We start from the raw sequence: 17,188 nt of genomic DNA, 5'->3' as shown, positions 1-17,188 counted from the left end.
TGACATGATGATGTTAATTAAGTGTATATTGTTGTTAAATATTATTACTTATTTACATAAACATAGAGAATATTCAGTGCCTGGTTAATTATACTTACCGACAAATAAAAACCAAATATACATACTGAGAGATGTCTAACTGAAAATCATGGTAAATAGGACATTATGATTGTTCTAATAATTAAAGCAATTTGGTGTGATGAAAAGGATTTATCTGAAATTGTCAAAGGATACATTATGTTTAATAAAGAGGACAATAAAAAATGGAACTGAATTAAAGGTAATCCCTAATAAGATTTCTTGAAAACTGTCTATACTTCAATCTGTCTCTTGTTCTGCTAATTTGATGTATTTTTTAGTAGATGTGACCTTATATTTAAAAATAACTTTCCCATATTTTGACAAAGAACTAAAATAGTTTGATAAAACTGTATGTTAGTTACTTTATTGTTCATTGAGCATGTGAAATTGTTAACCTGTAAGAAAAGGCAGCTATGATTATGGAATTCAAACATAGTTATTATTTCACTGGTAGATACAATCTAGACATGACTTCGTTGAGATGTTTTGTGATTAGATATTGACATCTGAAAACATAGTGTTTATGTCATTACCAGATTAGAGGCTTTCATAATGAAACTTCTTTACAAAATAAAACAGATATAATTTGTGATCTTATCAAAAAAAATCAGTTTACAGCAAAATTTGTGGTTTCTAAAAGGAATTCAAGGTTACTGAAATTGTTTTGGTAATAATATTATGATTTTCATACTATGACATGTGATTAAATAAAACACCTTTTTTTTTGTAATAATAGTAAATCATTCTTAATTTGTTGTATATGTAAAACTTCGTTATCTTTCTTGTGTGTGAATACAATACATTCTACTACAAATGCCCATGTTTTAGCATTGTATGTGTATGCTGTTCTAGCAGTCTGTGTATGTTGTTCCAACAGTTTGTGTTTGTTGTTCTGGTTGTTGTCTATGTTGTTCCAACAGTCTGTGTCTGTTGTCCTGGCTGTTGTGCATGTTGTTCAAACAGTCTGTATATGTTGTTCTACCTGTCTTTATATGTTTTTCCAACAGTTTGTGTCTGTTGTTCTCGTTGTTGTGTATGTTGTTCCAACAGTCTGTGTCTGTTGTCCTGGCTGTTGTGCATGTTGTTCAATCAGTCTGTATATGTTGTTCTATCTGTCTTTGTATTTTTTCCAACAGTTTGTGTCTGTTGTTCTCGTTGTTGTGTATGTTGTTCCAACAGTCTGTGTCTGTTGTCCTGGCTGTTGTGCATGTTGTTCAAACAGTCTGTATATGTTGTTCTATCTGTCTTTGTATTTTTTCCAACAGTTTGTGTCTGTTGTTCTCGTTGTTGTGTATGTTGTTCCAACAGTCTGTGTCTGTTGTCCTGGCTGTTGTGCATGTTGTTCAAACAGTCTGTACATGTTGTTCTATCTGTCTTTGTATTTTTTCCAACAATTTGTGTCTGTTGTTCTCGTTGTTGTGTATGTTGTTCCAACAGTCTGTGTCTGTTGTCCTGGCTGTTGTGCATGTTGTTCAAAGAGTCTGTTTATGTTGTTCTATCTGTCTTTGTATGTTTTCCAACAGTTTGTGTCTGTTGTTCTCATTGTTGTGTGTTGCGATGCTGTTACAACAGTCTGTATATGTTGTTCTACCTGTCTGTGTATGTTTTTCCAATAGTTTGTCTGTTGTTCTGGCTGGAGTGTATGTTGTTCTAGCAAGCTGTGTCTGTTGTTCTGGCTGTTCTGTATGTTGTTCTAACAGTCTGTATAATTATGTTGTTCTCCCTGTCTTCACATGTTTTTCCAACAGTTATGTCTGTTTTTCTGTCTGTTTTGCATGTTGTTCAAACAATCTGAGTATTTTTTCAAACAGTCTGTGCATGTTGTTCCAACAGACAGTGTTTGTTTGTTTGATTTGGGTTTTATGCCGTTTTTCAACAGTATTTTTGTCATATAACGGCGGGCTGTTAAACTAACCAGTGTACCAGTACAAACCTGTTCTCCGCAAGTAACTGCCAACTTCCCCACATGAATTAGAGGTGGAGGACTAATGATTTCAGACACAATGTCGTTTATCAAATAGTCACAGAGAACATATGCCCTGCCCGAGGATCGAACTCACAACCCCCGCGATCCGTAGACCAACGCTCTATCTAAGCAGGCCGGTATCCAACAGACAGTGTATGTTGTATGTTGTTTTAGCAGTCTGAGTTTTTTTTTTCAACAGTCTGTGAATGTTGTTCTAACAGATAGTGCATGCTGTTCCATGTCTGTACATGTTGTTCTCACAGTTTGTGTATGTTGTTCTAACATTCTTTGTATGTTGTTCTAGCTGTCTGTGAATGCTGTTCAAGCAGTCTGTGTATGTTAGTCCAACAGTCTATGAATGTTGATCTAGCTGTCTGTGTATGTTGGTCAAACATTCTTTGTATGTTGTTCTGTCTGTGAATGCTGTTCAAGAATTCCAGTAGTCTGTGTATGTAATTCCAACAGTTAGAAATGTTGTTCTAGCTGTCTATGTAGCTTGTTCTAGCATTCTTTGTTTATTGTTGTATCTGTCTGTCTGTGAATGATGATCTAGCAATCTTTTGTGTGTTGTTTCAGCATTCTGTTTATGTTGTTCTAGCAGTTTATGTATATTGTTCTAGTGATCTGCATATGTTGACCTACCTATCTGTGTATGGTGTTCCAACAGTCTGTGTATCTTGTTTACGCAGTCTGAGAATATTGTTCTAGCTGTCTGTGTACGTTTGTCTAGCCATCTGTGTATGTTTGTCATTCAGTCTGTGTATGTCATTCTAGCAGTCTGTGTATGTCATTCTAGCCATCCATGTATGTATGTCATTCTAGCAGTCTGTGTATGTCATTCTAGCAGTCTGTGTATGTCATTCTAGCAGTCTGTGTATGTTTTAGCAGTCTGTGTATGTTTTTCTAGCAGACTGTGTATGTTTTTCTAGCAGTCTGTGTATGTCATTCTTGCAGTCTGTGTATGTCATTCTTGCAGTCTGTGTATGTTTTAGCAGTCTGTGTATGTTTTTCTAGCAGACTGTGTATGTTGTTCTAGTAGTCTGTATATGTTGTTCTAACAGTCTGTATATGTTGTTCTAGCAGTCTGTATATGTTGTTCTAACAGTCTGTATATGTTGTTCTAACAGTCTGTATATGTTGTTCTAACAGTCTGTATATGTTGTTCTAGCAGTCTTGGTATGTTGTTCTAGTATAGCAGTCTGTTTATGTCATTATAACAGTCTGTATATGTTGTTCTAACAGTCTGTATATGTTGTTCTAGTAGTCTTGGTATCTTGTTCTAGCAGTCTGTATATGTTGTTCTAACAGTCTTGGTATGTTGGTCTAGAAATTTGCACATGTTGGTCTAAAAGTACGTGTATGTTGTTCTAGCAGTCTTTGTATGTTGTTCTAGCATAGTGTGTGTATGTTGTTCTAGCAGACTTTGTATGTTGTTCCAACAGTCTGTGTATGTTGTTTTAACAGTCTATGTAAGTTGTTTGTGTATGTTTTCCTAGCAGTTTGTGTATGTTGTTCTAGAATTCTATTCTTAGCAAAATTGCTGAGGCCAAAATTAAAAATATGTTTGTTTGCTGTCTCCCTACCTACCCGCATAAAATGCTACGCCCCAAAATTTTTTATTGGACAATGCTGGTCAATTTTTTTTTAAGTTTGGATATGACAAGTGCTGCATACGATATATTTCAAGTAAGCAAAATAATAAGTAAGAAAGTTTAAATTGTATTATTTAATTTCATCCTTTTATACAACATATACAGATTTGTCTAATTTTTACAGAAGAAATATTCTGTAAGAAACAATCATTATATCTACTGGTAAAAGTATAATCCCCACACCAACGAAAAAAAAAAGAACTGCCTACCTACCTACCCAACATTAAAAAGTAGGGTTGGGAGACACCAAACAAAGACTTTTTTAAATGTGGCCTGACTCGCCCTTTGCTATTTTGCCACATCTTAACAATTATTAATATACATTGTTGAAATTAAAGCATTTAGATAACATGATGTTAATGATATTAAATTCAAAGTTTCCAAAATACCAAATCACACAAGATATAATTCTATTCATTTACTATGCATCGTATTTTTCAAAGTCACAAAACTGTGTGTGTTTACCATTTATAATAATACTGAATTAATACCCAGGTGTATATTTTATTTTTTTTACCAGAAAATGTCATACAAATATCAAACAGGGTATGACAATGACATGTTTCCGTTTTTGTTGTAATTTCTTTCTGCATAACTTGTACAGCTTGTATGTAAATTTTAGGCATATTCATTACTTTTCTCAAAAGAATGAGTAAATTTATATAATGTCAGTGTTTAATTCTGTTGACTGTTTTAAATGTTATCAACAACATATTGTTGTAATCATCAAGGAAGCACTTTCTGTATTTTTTAAGATATAACTAATGGTAGGATAGCTGTTTCATTCTGTTCAGTGTAATTTTATTATTTCTGTTGTTTTTGCCTTCTTGCTTCAGCATTCTTTTTGCTTGTTGTTCCAGCATTTAACTGATACAGTTCTGGCATTTTATTGATACAGTTCTGGCATTTTATTGATACAGTTCCAGCATTTTATTGATACAGTTCCACCATTTTATTGATGCTATTCCAGCATTTTATTGATGTTGTTCCGGCATTTTATTGATGTAGTTCCACCATTTTATTGATGTTGTTCCACCATTTTATTGATACAGTCCACGATTTTATTGATGCTGTTTCAGCATTTTATTGATGTTGTTCCGGCATTTTATTGACGTAGTTCCAGCATTTTATTGATGTTGTTCCAGCATTTTATTGATGTTGTTCCGGCATTGTATTGATGTAGTTCCACCATTTTTTTGATATAGTTCAAGCATTTGATGATGTTGTTACAGCATTTCATTGATGTTGTTCCAGCATTTCATTGATGTAGTTCCAGCATTTGATTGATGTAGTTCCAGCATTTGATTGATGTTGTTCCAGCATTTGATTGATGTAGTTCCAGCATTTTACTGATGTTGTTCCAGCTTTATTGATGTAGTTCCAGCATTTTATTGATGTAGTTCCAGCATTTTATTCAAGTAGTTCCAGCATTTTATTGATGTAATTCCAGCATTTCATTGATGTTGTTCCAGCATTATATTGATGTAGTTCCAGCATTTATTGATGTAGTTCCAGCATTTTATTGATGTAATTCCAGCATTTCATTGATGTAATTCCAGCATTTTATTGATGTAGTTACAGCATTTTATTGATGTAGTTCCAGCATTTTATTGATGTTGTTCCTGCATTTTATTGATTTAGTTCCAGCATTTTATTGTTTATTGATGTAGTTACAGCATTTTATTGATGTTGTTCCTGCATTTTATTGATTATTGATGTAGTTCCAGCATTTTATTGATGTTGTTCCTGCATTTTATTGATTTAGTTCCAGCATTTTATTGTTTATTGATGTAATTTCAGCATTTTATTGATGTTGTTCCAGCATTTTAATGATGTAATTCCAGCATTTTATTGATGTAGTTACAGCATTTTATTGATGTAGTTACAGCATTTTATTAATGTAGTTCCAGCATTTTATTGATTATTGATGTAGTTCCAGCATTTTATTGATGTTGTTCCTGCATTTTATTGATGTAGTTACAGTATTTTATTGATGTTGTTCCTGCATTTTATTGATGTAGTTACAGCATTTTATTGATGTTGTTCCTGCATTATATTGATACAGTCCACCATTTTATTGATGTTGTTCCTGCATTTTATTGATGTAGTTACAGCATTTTATTGATGTAGTTACAGCATTTTATTGATGTTGTTCCTGCATTTTATTGATGTAGTTACAGCATTTTATTGATTATTGATGTAGTTGCAGCATTTTATTGAGGTTGTTCCTGCATTTTATTGATTTAGTTCCAGCATTTTATTGATTATTGATGTAGTTACAGCATTTTATTGATGTTGTTCCAGCATTTTATTGATTATTGATGTAGTTGCAGCATTTTATTGAGGTTGTTCCAGCATTTTATTGATTATTGATGTAGTTACAGCATTTTATTGATGTTGTTCCTGCATTTTATTGATGTAGTTACAGCATTTTATTGATGTTGTTCCTGCATTTTATTGATATAGTTACAGCATTTTATTGATTATTGATGTTGTTCCTGCATTTTATTGATGTAGTTACAGCATTTTATTGAGGTTGTTCCAGCATTTTATTGATTAATGTAGTTGCAGCATTTATTGATGTAATTCCAGCATTTTATTTAGGCTGGAAGGCAAGCAGGCAGAATGGTAAGAAGTAGCCTGGGAAGCCGTTGATAATAGTTGTGCTTTGTCAGAAGAAACCATACCTAATATCTATGCATTAAAGATCCCACTTAATTTGCGCTAATTAGTGTTAATTGGCATTCATCGAGTTTCTGATATTATCAACGCCTGGGAAAATCTGAAGGAGTTTCCATGTCACTACCGATTATCGATTTTCTATAATTAGCCTAATTAACATGTGATCATATTTGCGCTTGTTTGAAGCGAAAAAGAGGCAATGCTGCCGAAAATTCGACAATTTTCGTAGATCACTAGGTCTGCATTAATATAATATCTTGAAAGCTATGACACAAATTTAAGTTATACTGACATATTAAAAGTTGTTACAACTTGCTGGAAAAGCTTTGGGAGGTACAAACTGGTATTTGTCTATGGCCCGGAAATGTTCGGAAACCTTCGTAAGTACACGATTCCGATCTGTCTTTTCTGGGAGAATTCCGTTTCTATTTTTAGCCATGGATTATTGCTTTCAGAAGTTATCGTTCATTATAAACACCCGCATATTTTTGGTGTAATATAGGTGGCGCTGCGGTCGGAAAACAGGTTTCCCCAGGCTGTCAATTTTCAGGTAGAAAAAAGTTAGAAATTGTCAGACTGGATTCCCGGGCTAGGTAAGAAGTAGAAAGTAAAGGTTTTCTTTTACTATTATGTTACCTGTTCTGAAAGGACCAGTCATTTTGTCTTATGAACAGTAAGCAAGTGGTACCCATAGCTAGCAGTTCACTATCCTGCCATAATGCAACAGTACCTCCCATCTACCAACCCATTTCAGTTATATAATTAATGGCTGGCAGTTAACCAGTAACAGTTTTCCTAGATGCTGTACCAGTATAAACCAGTTCTCCACTAGTAAAAGCCAACTTTCTCACATGAATCAAAGGTGGGGAACAAATGATTTCAGACACAATGTCTTTTATCAAATTGTTACATGGAACATAATCCCTTACGAAAATGAAATATGGAAACAAGCTGGCATTAAGCTGCAAGGTAACTGTCAATGATCTGGCAACAGTCTGTCAAACAAGACGGCCAAGATGGCCCTAGGTCGCTCACCTAAGAAACACTCCATAACAGTGTAAAACATGTTTGACCTAGTGATTTCATGGAAACAAATATTCTGACCAATTTTCATTAAAAATTGGACCAAAAAAATTGGTCTTTTTGGGGATAAAAAAGCATTTTCTTAGATATGACCTAGTTTTTGACCCTAGATGACCCATTTCAAACTCGACCTAGATTTTATCAAGGCAATCATTCTGACCAAAATTCATGAAAAATCAACTGAAAAATACAGCCTCTATCACATACAGAAGTTTTTTCTTTGTTTTGACCAAGTGACCTAGTTTTTTGACCTCAATGACCCAAATATTCAAATTCGACCTAGATTTCATTAAGGCAACAACCTGCCCAAAATTTCATAAATATCAACTGAAAAAAACAGTCTCTATCGCATACACAAGATTTTTCTTTAATTGCCCTATTGACTAGTTTTTGACCTCAGATAACCCATATTCAAAACGGACCTAGTTTTCATCAAGGCAATCCCTTTGACCAAATTTCATAAGAAAATTAAAAAATACATCCTCTATTGCATACACAATGTTTTCTTCGTTTGACCTAGTGACCTAGTTTTTGACCTCAGATGACCCTTTTTCGAATCAGCCAAATTTTTTTATCAAGGTAATCATTCTGGTTTAAATTTCATGAAAATCGTTAAAAAATACAGCCTCATTGCATACACAAGGTTTTTCTTTGATTGACCTAGTGACCTAGTTTTTTGACCCCAGATGACCCATTTTCGAACTTGGTCAAAATTTTCCATCAAGGCAATCATTCTGACCAAAATTCATGAAGATAAATTGAAAAATACAGCCTCTATCGCATACACAAGGTTTTTAGATATGACCTAGTGACCTAGTTTTTGACCCCAGATGACCCATTTTCGAATTGGGCCTAGATTTCATCAAGGTAATCATTCTGAACCAAAATTCAAAAAGATCAATTAAAAAATACCGCCTCTATCGCATACACAAGGTTTTTCTTTGATTTGACCTAGGGGCCCTATTTTTTTGACCCCAGATGACCCATTTTCGATCTCGGCCTAGATTTCACAAGGCAATCATCTGACCAAAATTCATAAAGATCAATTGAAAAATACAGCCTCATCGCATACACAAGGTTTTTCTTTGATTTGACCTAGTGCCTTTTTTTTGACCCGAGATGACCTATTTTCGAACTGGGTCTAGATTTCATCAAATTTAAATCTTTCTGCCCAATATTCATGAAGATTAATGAAAAACAGCCTCTAACGCTTTACACAAGGTTTTTCCCTTTGATTTGACCTAGTGACCTAGTTTTTGACCCGAGATATCCATTTTCGAACTCGGCTAGATTTCATCAAGGTTATCATTCTGACCAATATTCATGAAGATTAATTGAAAAATACAGCCTCTATCGCATACACAAGCTAAATGTTGACAGACGACGGACGACAGACGACAGACGCCAGACGCCGGACGCCGGACGCCGGACATCGAGTGATCAGAAAAACTCACCTGAGCATTGCTCGGTGAGCTAAAAAAAAGGAAACTGGAAATAATCTGATTCCTATAGGGGAACAAACTTCCCAAAGAAAAAAGTTTAGTTTAAAATAATATGCGCTATTTCCATATTATTTCCAGTTTCTGGGAATAATCTGCAAACTATATGACAATAAACGGCTCTAACAATCAGCATGTAAACACACTGACAATATTGTCAGCTTGTTTCCAGTGTCTGGAAGAATCTGGCATGGAAAAAGGCAGAAAATGGAAAAAAAACAACATAATTTCTATAATCGAATTGAATGAGTACTGAGATACCAGCTTGCATACAAAAACTTAAGCAAAAAATGCTATGTGGAAAAGGGGCTTAATTTTGGAAAAAAGTTATAGTTATGGACCCGCTTAGTACATGGGCCCGGTCATGACACTGAACAAGTGTGTAATTAGTTTCAATTTATAATTTTGTAAAAAAAAAAAAAAAAAAAAAAAAAAAAAAAAAAAGAAAACATAGGGGCATGTCCAATAACTTCATTCTTTGAATAATCAAGATAAAAATTAAAATAAGTGACAATATTGTATGGATTGGCTGTCTGTCTGACAGTTTCATTGGATATAAATTTACTCAGAGCAGATTCTGACAATGCACTGGCTACACAATGGCAATACACTGGCAATATACCCATCTTAGCAATTTTCACAGCAAAAAAAAATTACAAACACCTTATCAAAATGGCTAAGTGTTTGCATTTTTCCCTCCAAAACTATTTTCAGTTTTAATATTTTTTTCCCGCACTGATGGGCACATTGTAAAAAGGTACTTTTTCATCATTTTACAGTTACTTGTTTTCATTGTAACACAGATTCTGTCCGCAACAAGTATTTTTGCTAAACAATACAGAAATTTTAAAAGTCATGTATTTTCGCTACCCTGTAAAATTAAACTTGCAGATTTACCATAATCTTTGTCAAATTTCCTTTTGGTTCAATATTTATTAAATTTATAACTGAAATATTGCAATCTGAATTTGTATTAAAATTGAGTCACAAGCAAATGAAGGGGTTTTTAAATCACATTAAAATTCATATTAAACATTAATAAGGAATAAATAGAAAAAATATATACTGACACTAAACTGGAAACAAACTTCCCCTACACTGACAATGCTATGACAATACAATGTAATAAAGACAATTTCCTAGGGGAAATAAAAAAAATTATAACACTGAGTAGTAAGCGATATATTGGATACTAGTCCATCTTTAGTTCAGTAGGTAGAGCGTCGATCTACGGATCATGGGGTTGCGAGTTCGATCTTAGGACGGGGCTTGTGTTCTCCCTGACTATTTGATAAATGACATTGTGTCTGAAACATTAGTCATTTCCCCTTCTGATTCATGTGGGGAAGTTGGCAGTTACTTACAGAGAACAGGGTTTTTACTGGTACAGAATTCAGGAACACTGGTTAGGTTTAACTGCCCCGTTACATGACTGAAATACTGTTGAAAAACAGCATTAAAACCCCAAAAAAAACAAACAAAACTAGTCCATTCTGCCACACTAATGTATACCCCCTGTTACATGACTGAAATACTGTTGAAAAAAAAGGTGTTAAAACCCAAAACAAAAAAAACAACTCAGTATAAGTGCTCATAACTTTGTACTGCATAAATGAATTTAGTTAAAACTTTAAATAATGAAATTTCCCGTTTGCTAAAGTGTTTCTCTTTTCCATGTAAGAGAGCCTGGCATGTTGTGACTGACTATAAAACTGACAAACAAAGACAACACACTGCAATATGCCAGTGTGTTGTCAGAAAAATATAACCAGTTGACTGGCTGTGCACTGACAATACAAGGACAACAGACTGGAAAGTCCAAAAAGCCGCTTGTTGTCAGTTTGTGTATCCATGTGTTGCCAGAATTGACATTGCATACCAGTTTGTTGCCAATTGTTGTCATGTTTATTCCAGATACCCTATACAATTTAGCTCCTTGAAATGTTTTATATGAAAAATCAATGAAATTTTTTTTTAAAAACTCATTACAAACATCACTGACAACAAACTGTATAAAAACTGGCAGCAACTGGAAGTTAAATTTTACAGCTGGTTTTCAGGTCTGGAAATCAGCTGACAAGCACATGGATACATGATGGTTATTAAGTGGCAACACACTGGATCAGTTTACTGTCAGCTCTGGAAATAGGCTGGCAAGTAACTGGATTTTAGAGTATTATTGACTGGAAACACACTGGACATAAACTGACCACACACTGACAATAGGGAAGGTTTTTCATAAGGGAATGTCCCCGCCAGGGGATCAAACTCACAACCCGCAATTCGTAGATCTGCGCTTTTCCTATTGAGCTAAGCGTGTGGGCTTTTTTATGTAGAGTACATAGTAATTTTCCATTTTTTACTGCAAAAGGGAAACTATACCTTAAAATACAACAGAATAAATGAATAGATGCCTGTAAACACATTGTTACTTCTAAAATGTCATCAGGTTTAAAAAGCAATTATGATCAAATTCACACTTTTTAAGACCATTGTTATTTTAAGTGCTGATTTATCTTTATAGTAACTCAACATTGTAACAATAGTTTTACAAGTCACCCTACAATAAGATACCAACTCTAGCTGAAAGATATGCATAGTCACGGAGAAGGGTATAATTTCCTCTTTTCTTGATATTTTCTGTCTCATTTTATCAATTTATAACACAATATAAATGTAAGCAACTCCTAAAAGGTCACAAATCACATGGGGCAGAAATACTTTGAATTAAAGTACCTGATCATTAAAGTACATTGAAAAAAGATTTATTATCAACATCCACTATTTGTTGTCAGAATGTACATTCTTTAATTATGCAAGGAATGAAGAAAGGAGGGCTATAAAGAAATATATACAGTTGAACTTTCTTTAGTGGTCACCTGTAGTAAGCAGCTCTTCGCCTTAAGCAGCCAGCCAGCTCAATTCCCGAAATAATTGTTTTGTTCCAGACTGTGGTGCTTCATTGACTGGTTGACAGCTTAAATAAATTATAAGACAGTAGGAGGACCTTGAACTCTAAAACGGTCACACATTTCTTGAAATTTTTAATATGCTATGCATACTGTGTGTGCTGAAAGTGTAGAATGAATGTTTACAACTATGTAAAACAGGGGAAGACTGATTTAAGTCAGCTGGCAACAGATGTCAGCCTTTTGGCAGACAAAGTAATACCCCCTGTAACACTGCATTCTTGTAGGGAATAAAGACCTAAGTTGTAAAAGGGGCATAACTCCACCAAAGATTTGTGAATTGTGACTGAAATCGAACTTAGTCTGTATTTTATAATCATATACAGGTATATCAGGTATACCTGTGTACCAAATTTGAATTTAATCCATTCAACATTTCAAAAGTTATTGAACAGACAAAATCATTTTGCAAAAGGTTAAGTTAGAAAAGGGCCATAATTTTAACACAAATTGGTTCTAACTAAATCTATTTTTTGCCTTTTTTATGATAATATGAGCCGTGCCATGGGAAAACCAACATAGTGGGTTTGCGACCAGCATGGATCCAGACCAGCCTGCGCATCCGCGCAGTCTGGTCAGGCTCCATGCTGTTCGCTTTTAAAGCCTATTGAAATTGGAGAAACTGTTAGCGAACAGCATGGATCCTGACCAGACTGCGCGGATGCGCAGGCTGGTCTGGATCCATGCTGGTCGCAAACCCACTATGTTGGTTTTCCCATGGCACGGCTCATATACTTTTATACTTAAGATGAAATCCATCCATTTATCTGTTCGAGAATAACTGAACATAAAACTTAATTTTAAGTCAAGAATGATAACTCTGCCAAAAATAGTTGGATTTTACTTAAAATAAGCCTGCATTTTATAAATCTGTACCTGTCTACCAAAAAGAATTCAATCTATTCAACAGACATTATTTCAAGTTGAAAACTTGCCACAACTCCATCAAAGATTTAATACTGACTGTAACTGAAATGGAACCTCACATGCACATTACAATATCATGTTCCAGTCTACCAAAAATAAGTTCAATCCATTCATCCTTCCAAGAGCTATTGAATGGAAAACCAAACTTTATGTTGAAAAGGGGACATAATTCTGTCAAAAATTGGTGGATTGTAACAAAAAACCATCCTCGACCTAGATCATCATCATATGTACCAAAAATGGTATCAATCCTAATGCAAACATCCTTTCAGGAGTTATCACAGGTGCATGCAATTGTATGAAGGCACTTCCTTAACTTCCTTTATGGGGTATAACATAGAAAATGAACCTAAAATAAACATTTTTGACCATACAAGTACAATCAAGTATCAAATATAATCAGAGGGGTGTCATAAATGTCACAGAATAGGGACATCATGCATAAATCATATGAATAATTGAGCATGGTTCACATTTTAAGAGAGTAATCAACATCAGCTGGAGTAACCCATAGTGTTCAAACATGCAAATATGAGATGAATGATATGCCATGAATTATACATTTATGTATCAAGATATGAAAGAAATCACCTACAAATATTCCCTGCATCAAAAAAAACATAGTCATACGCGTATAATATTCATCTGTTTTTTTTTTTGAGAGTAATTTAAAGCATGACTTGTGAAGCAAAAACTGTAAACTGAAATAATTTTGTCAAAATTTGAACTTGGCATTTATCATCAAACAACAGGTCCATCATTCTGCATAGAATACAGAACTGACAATTTAGAATCTCAGAATGGGACCTGTGTTGTCTAAGAATGGAACCTGTGAAGTACCAGAATGGAACCTGTGAAGTCTCAGAATGGGACGTGTGAAATCCCAGAATGGAACCTGTGAAGTCCCAGAATGGAACCTGTGTAGTCCCAGAATGAAACCTGTGAAGTCCCAGAATGGAACTTGTGAAGTGCCAGAATGGAACCTGTGAAGTCTCAGAATGGGTCCTGTGAAGTCCCAGAATGGAACCTGTGAAGTCCCAGAATGGAACCTGTGAAGTCTCAGATTGGAACCTGTGTAGTCCCAGAATGGAACCTGTGAAGTCTCAGAATGGAACGTGTGAAGTGCCAGAATGGAACCTGTGAAGTCTCAGAATGAGAGCTGTGATGTACAGTAAAGGCAGACCAAAAATATTCCTTCAAACTTTCTTAAAACACATTTTTAAGAATGACCCTAAAATCTACTGATTTGTAGCTCCTCTGAGCTATGGCTTGAACCCTGCTGGCCTGCCTTTCAGCAATTTCATCATTAATTAGCATTTCTTTTTGACTGAACCAAAGTATAATGCAATGGTAACTCATACAATCTTTCGTTGTTCTTTAAACATCATTTTATTACAAGTTTTTCTGAGCTATAAATTTGGTAAATTTTGCTAAACAAGAAAAATATATGTTGCTTGCTTCCCTGTATTAAAGATCAATTTATTAACAATATTTCACATCTTAAATTACATTTTAACTCATGTTAAATGCCATTTGTGCCACATGTGAAACATTGGAGGGCTGATGTTCACTACTTGGAAGAATTATCAACATACTATAGTCAAGAAGCATGTATGGCACCTTAAAGTACTCCCACACTAAGTGTAACATCTGTACTCTAATATTTACAGAAATACTAAACTCAGTCAAACATAAATAATAATTCATAAAAAAGTTATTATGAAGGGTTAAAAAGTCAAGGCCTGGTGTATTATATGATTAAATCTTGTTTAGCCTGGCAACTGTCTTGGTTTTGGATTGTCAAGGTAATTGATGGTAGGATGTGGCAGCTGGCTGACAGTTACGCCAGTCCTGGACATAGGTATAATGGGTCTTTAATCACCAATCATGTAAGCTGAAACCTATTTCTGTGTTTACTATTCTCACAATGACTAGTCTGAATTAAATAGACTTCAGTCAAATTCCATTCCCACCATGATTCCATCATGCCCCCTCTCCTACTCCACTATGATTCCATCATGCCCCAACTCATTTCCTACCATGATTTCAACACTCCCTACTCTTTTTCCAACCATGATTCCAACATGCCCTGACTCTTTTCCAATTAAATCATGATTCCAACATGTTCCCACTCCTTTCCAGCCATGATTCTAACATGGCCCAAACTCCTTTCCAACCATGATTCTAACATGGCCCAAACTCCTTTCCAACCATGATTCTAACATGACCCAAACTCCTTTCCCACCATGATTCCAATATGCCCCCATTCCTTTCCAACTATGATTCCAATATGCCCCCACTTCTTTCCCACCATGATTTTAACATGGCCCAAACTCCTTTCCAACCATGATTCCAATATGCCCCCACTTCTTTCCAACCATGATTCCAATATGCCCCCACTTCTTTCCCACCATGATTCCATCATGCCCACTCTCCTATTCCACTATGATTCCATCATGCCCCAACTCATTTCCTACCATGATTTCAACACTCTCTACTCTTTTTCCAACCATGATTCCAACATGCCCCAACTCTTTTCCAATTAAATCATGATTCCAACATGTTCCCACTCCTTTCCAACCATGATTCTAACATGGCCCAAACTCCTTTCCAACCATGATTCTAACATGGGCCAAACTCCTTTCCAACCATGATTCCAATATGTCCCCACTCCTTTCCAACCATGATTCCAGTATGCCCCCACTTCTTTCCCACCATGATTCCAACATGGCCCTGATCTAATTAAGGTCAGTGCCCCAGTGTCCTTTTGGGTGTTATGGTATTATAGTTAAAGGTTATTACCAGGATATGAGTAGGACAAGTCACAGTCTTTGAACTCACAGAAAGATTTAATCTGAAATAGTATTTTGTCGCCTATGTGTAAAACAGCTTCAACTATATGTAAGTATAGAGACAGATACAGTAGTATCGCACTGATGCTTTTATTTATTTGAGGTTTCACACTATTTTACATATTTATTATATATAGTAGAGACAGAAAATTAAAAAGCATATTATTTTCTGAGCTACTAGGCATGATCAATAAATGTTGAGGAAAATAAATCACTTTTGTTTGATCACTGAATTTAATTGCCTGGTAAAACAATCATTTAGAACATGTTCAAATTTTTCCTTCAATTTTATTGCAATTTTATACATCTTACATTTAACAATGTAACCTTTGTAATTTTACTTAATTGTTCGTGCCCAACATGAAATTTTTGAACAACAGATGAAAACATCTGAATTTTATAATTGCTGCACTTGAAATAAATATTTTCACATTGGGTATCTCATATACATACAGAGGACCACTTATTGAAAGAATTTCAAACCCACATCTGCGGGGAGCAAGAAAACCACTTTTTAAATGGGAACCACAAATGTCATTTTGGGATATAACCCCTGTGTAATGGGGGAAATTTGGCATGGGGATAAAACCCTAGGTAATAGGGGCCCATTTAATGGCGTGGGGGATTAAAACCCCTAGGTATTAGGGGCCCTTTAATGGCAGTGTGGACAAAAACCCCTATGAAAAGGGGGCCACTAAGGCATGGGGGAATAACCCCCATGTATATAGGGGACCCTTAAATGGCAGTGTGGATAAAATCCCTGTGTATATAGGGGCACTAAGGCAGTGTGGATTAATCCTAGTGTAATTTTGGGGGGACCACTTAATGCGTGGGACTAAATCCCTATGTATATTGGGGCCCATTTAAGGGTGGGACTTAATCCTAGTGATTGGGGGCCCATTTAATGGCGGGGGCTTAATCCCTGTATTGGGGCCCACTAATGGCGGGGGTGGACTATAACTCTAGTGTTTGGGGGCCCACAAAATTAGGGGGGACTATAACCCCTAGTGATATAGGGGCCCATTAAGGCAGTGTGGACTAAAACCCCTAGTGTTATGGGGGCCATTTTAATGGCAGTAGGGCATAACCCCTAATGTATATAGCGGACCATTAATGGCGATGGACTTAATCCCTGGGTTTATATGGGGGACATTAAAGGTAGTGCCCCAAATAACATTGGGATTTTTTTTAGATTAATAAACTTTGTACGTTTTTGGCATTTAAAAAAAGCTGTCACAGGAGACAGCGCACTCGATATTTCGTGCTGGATAGTGAAACCCCGGGGAATCGAGGGGTGGGCTGTCATGGGTTTTTTTAAAGACTCCCTAAGAATAAATATTGGACAAAATTGGCTGTGTCAAAAGAAATTAATAATAAAAGAGATAAAGATAAAGTGTACAAAAAATTACAAATATATTCAAGCAAGAAGGGGGGAATTTTCATGAAAAAATTGGGGAAAAGTATTTTTGCACTTGTG

Source organism: Mercenaria mercenaria, chromosome 1 (genome assembly GCF_021730395.1).
Source record: "Mercenaria mercenaria strain notata chromosome 1, MADL_Memer_1, whole genome shotgun sequence".
NCBI classification, from domain to species: domain Eukaryota; kingdom Metazoa; phylum Mollusca; class Bivalvia; order Venerida; family Veneridae; genus Mercenaria; species Mercenaria mercenaria.
This window is presented reverse-complemented; position numbering follows the sequence as displayed.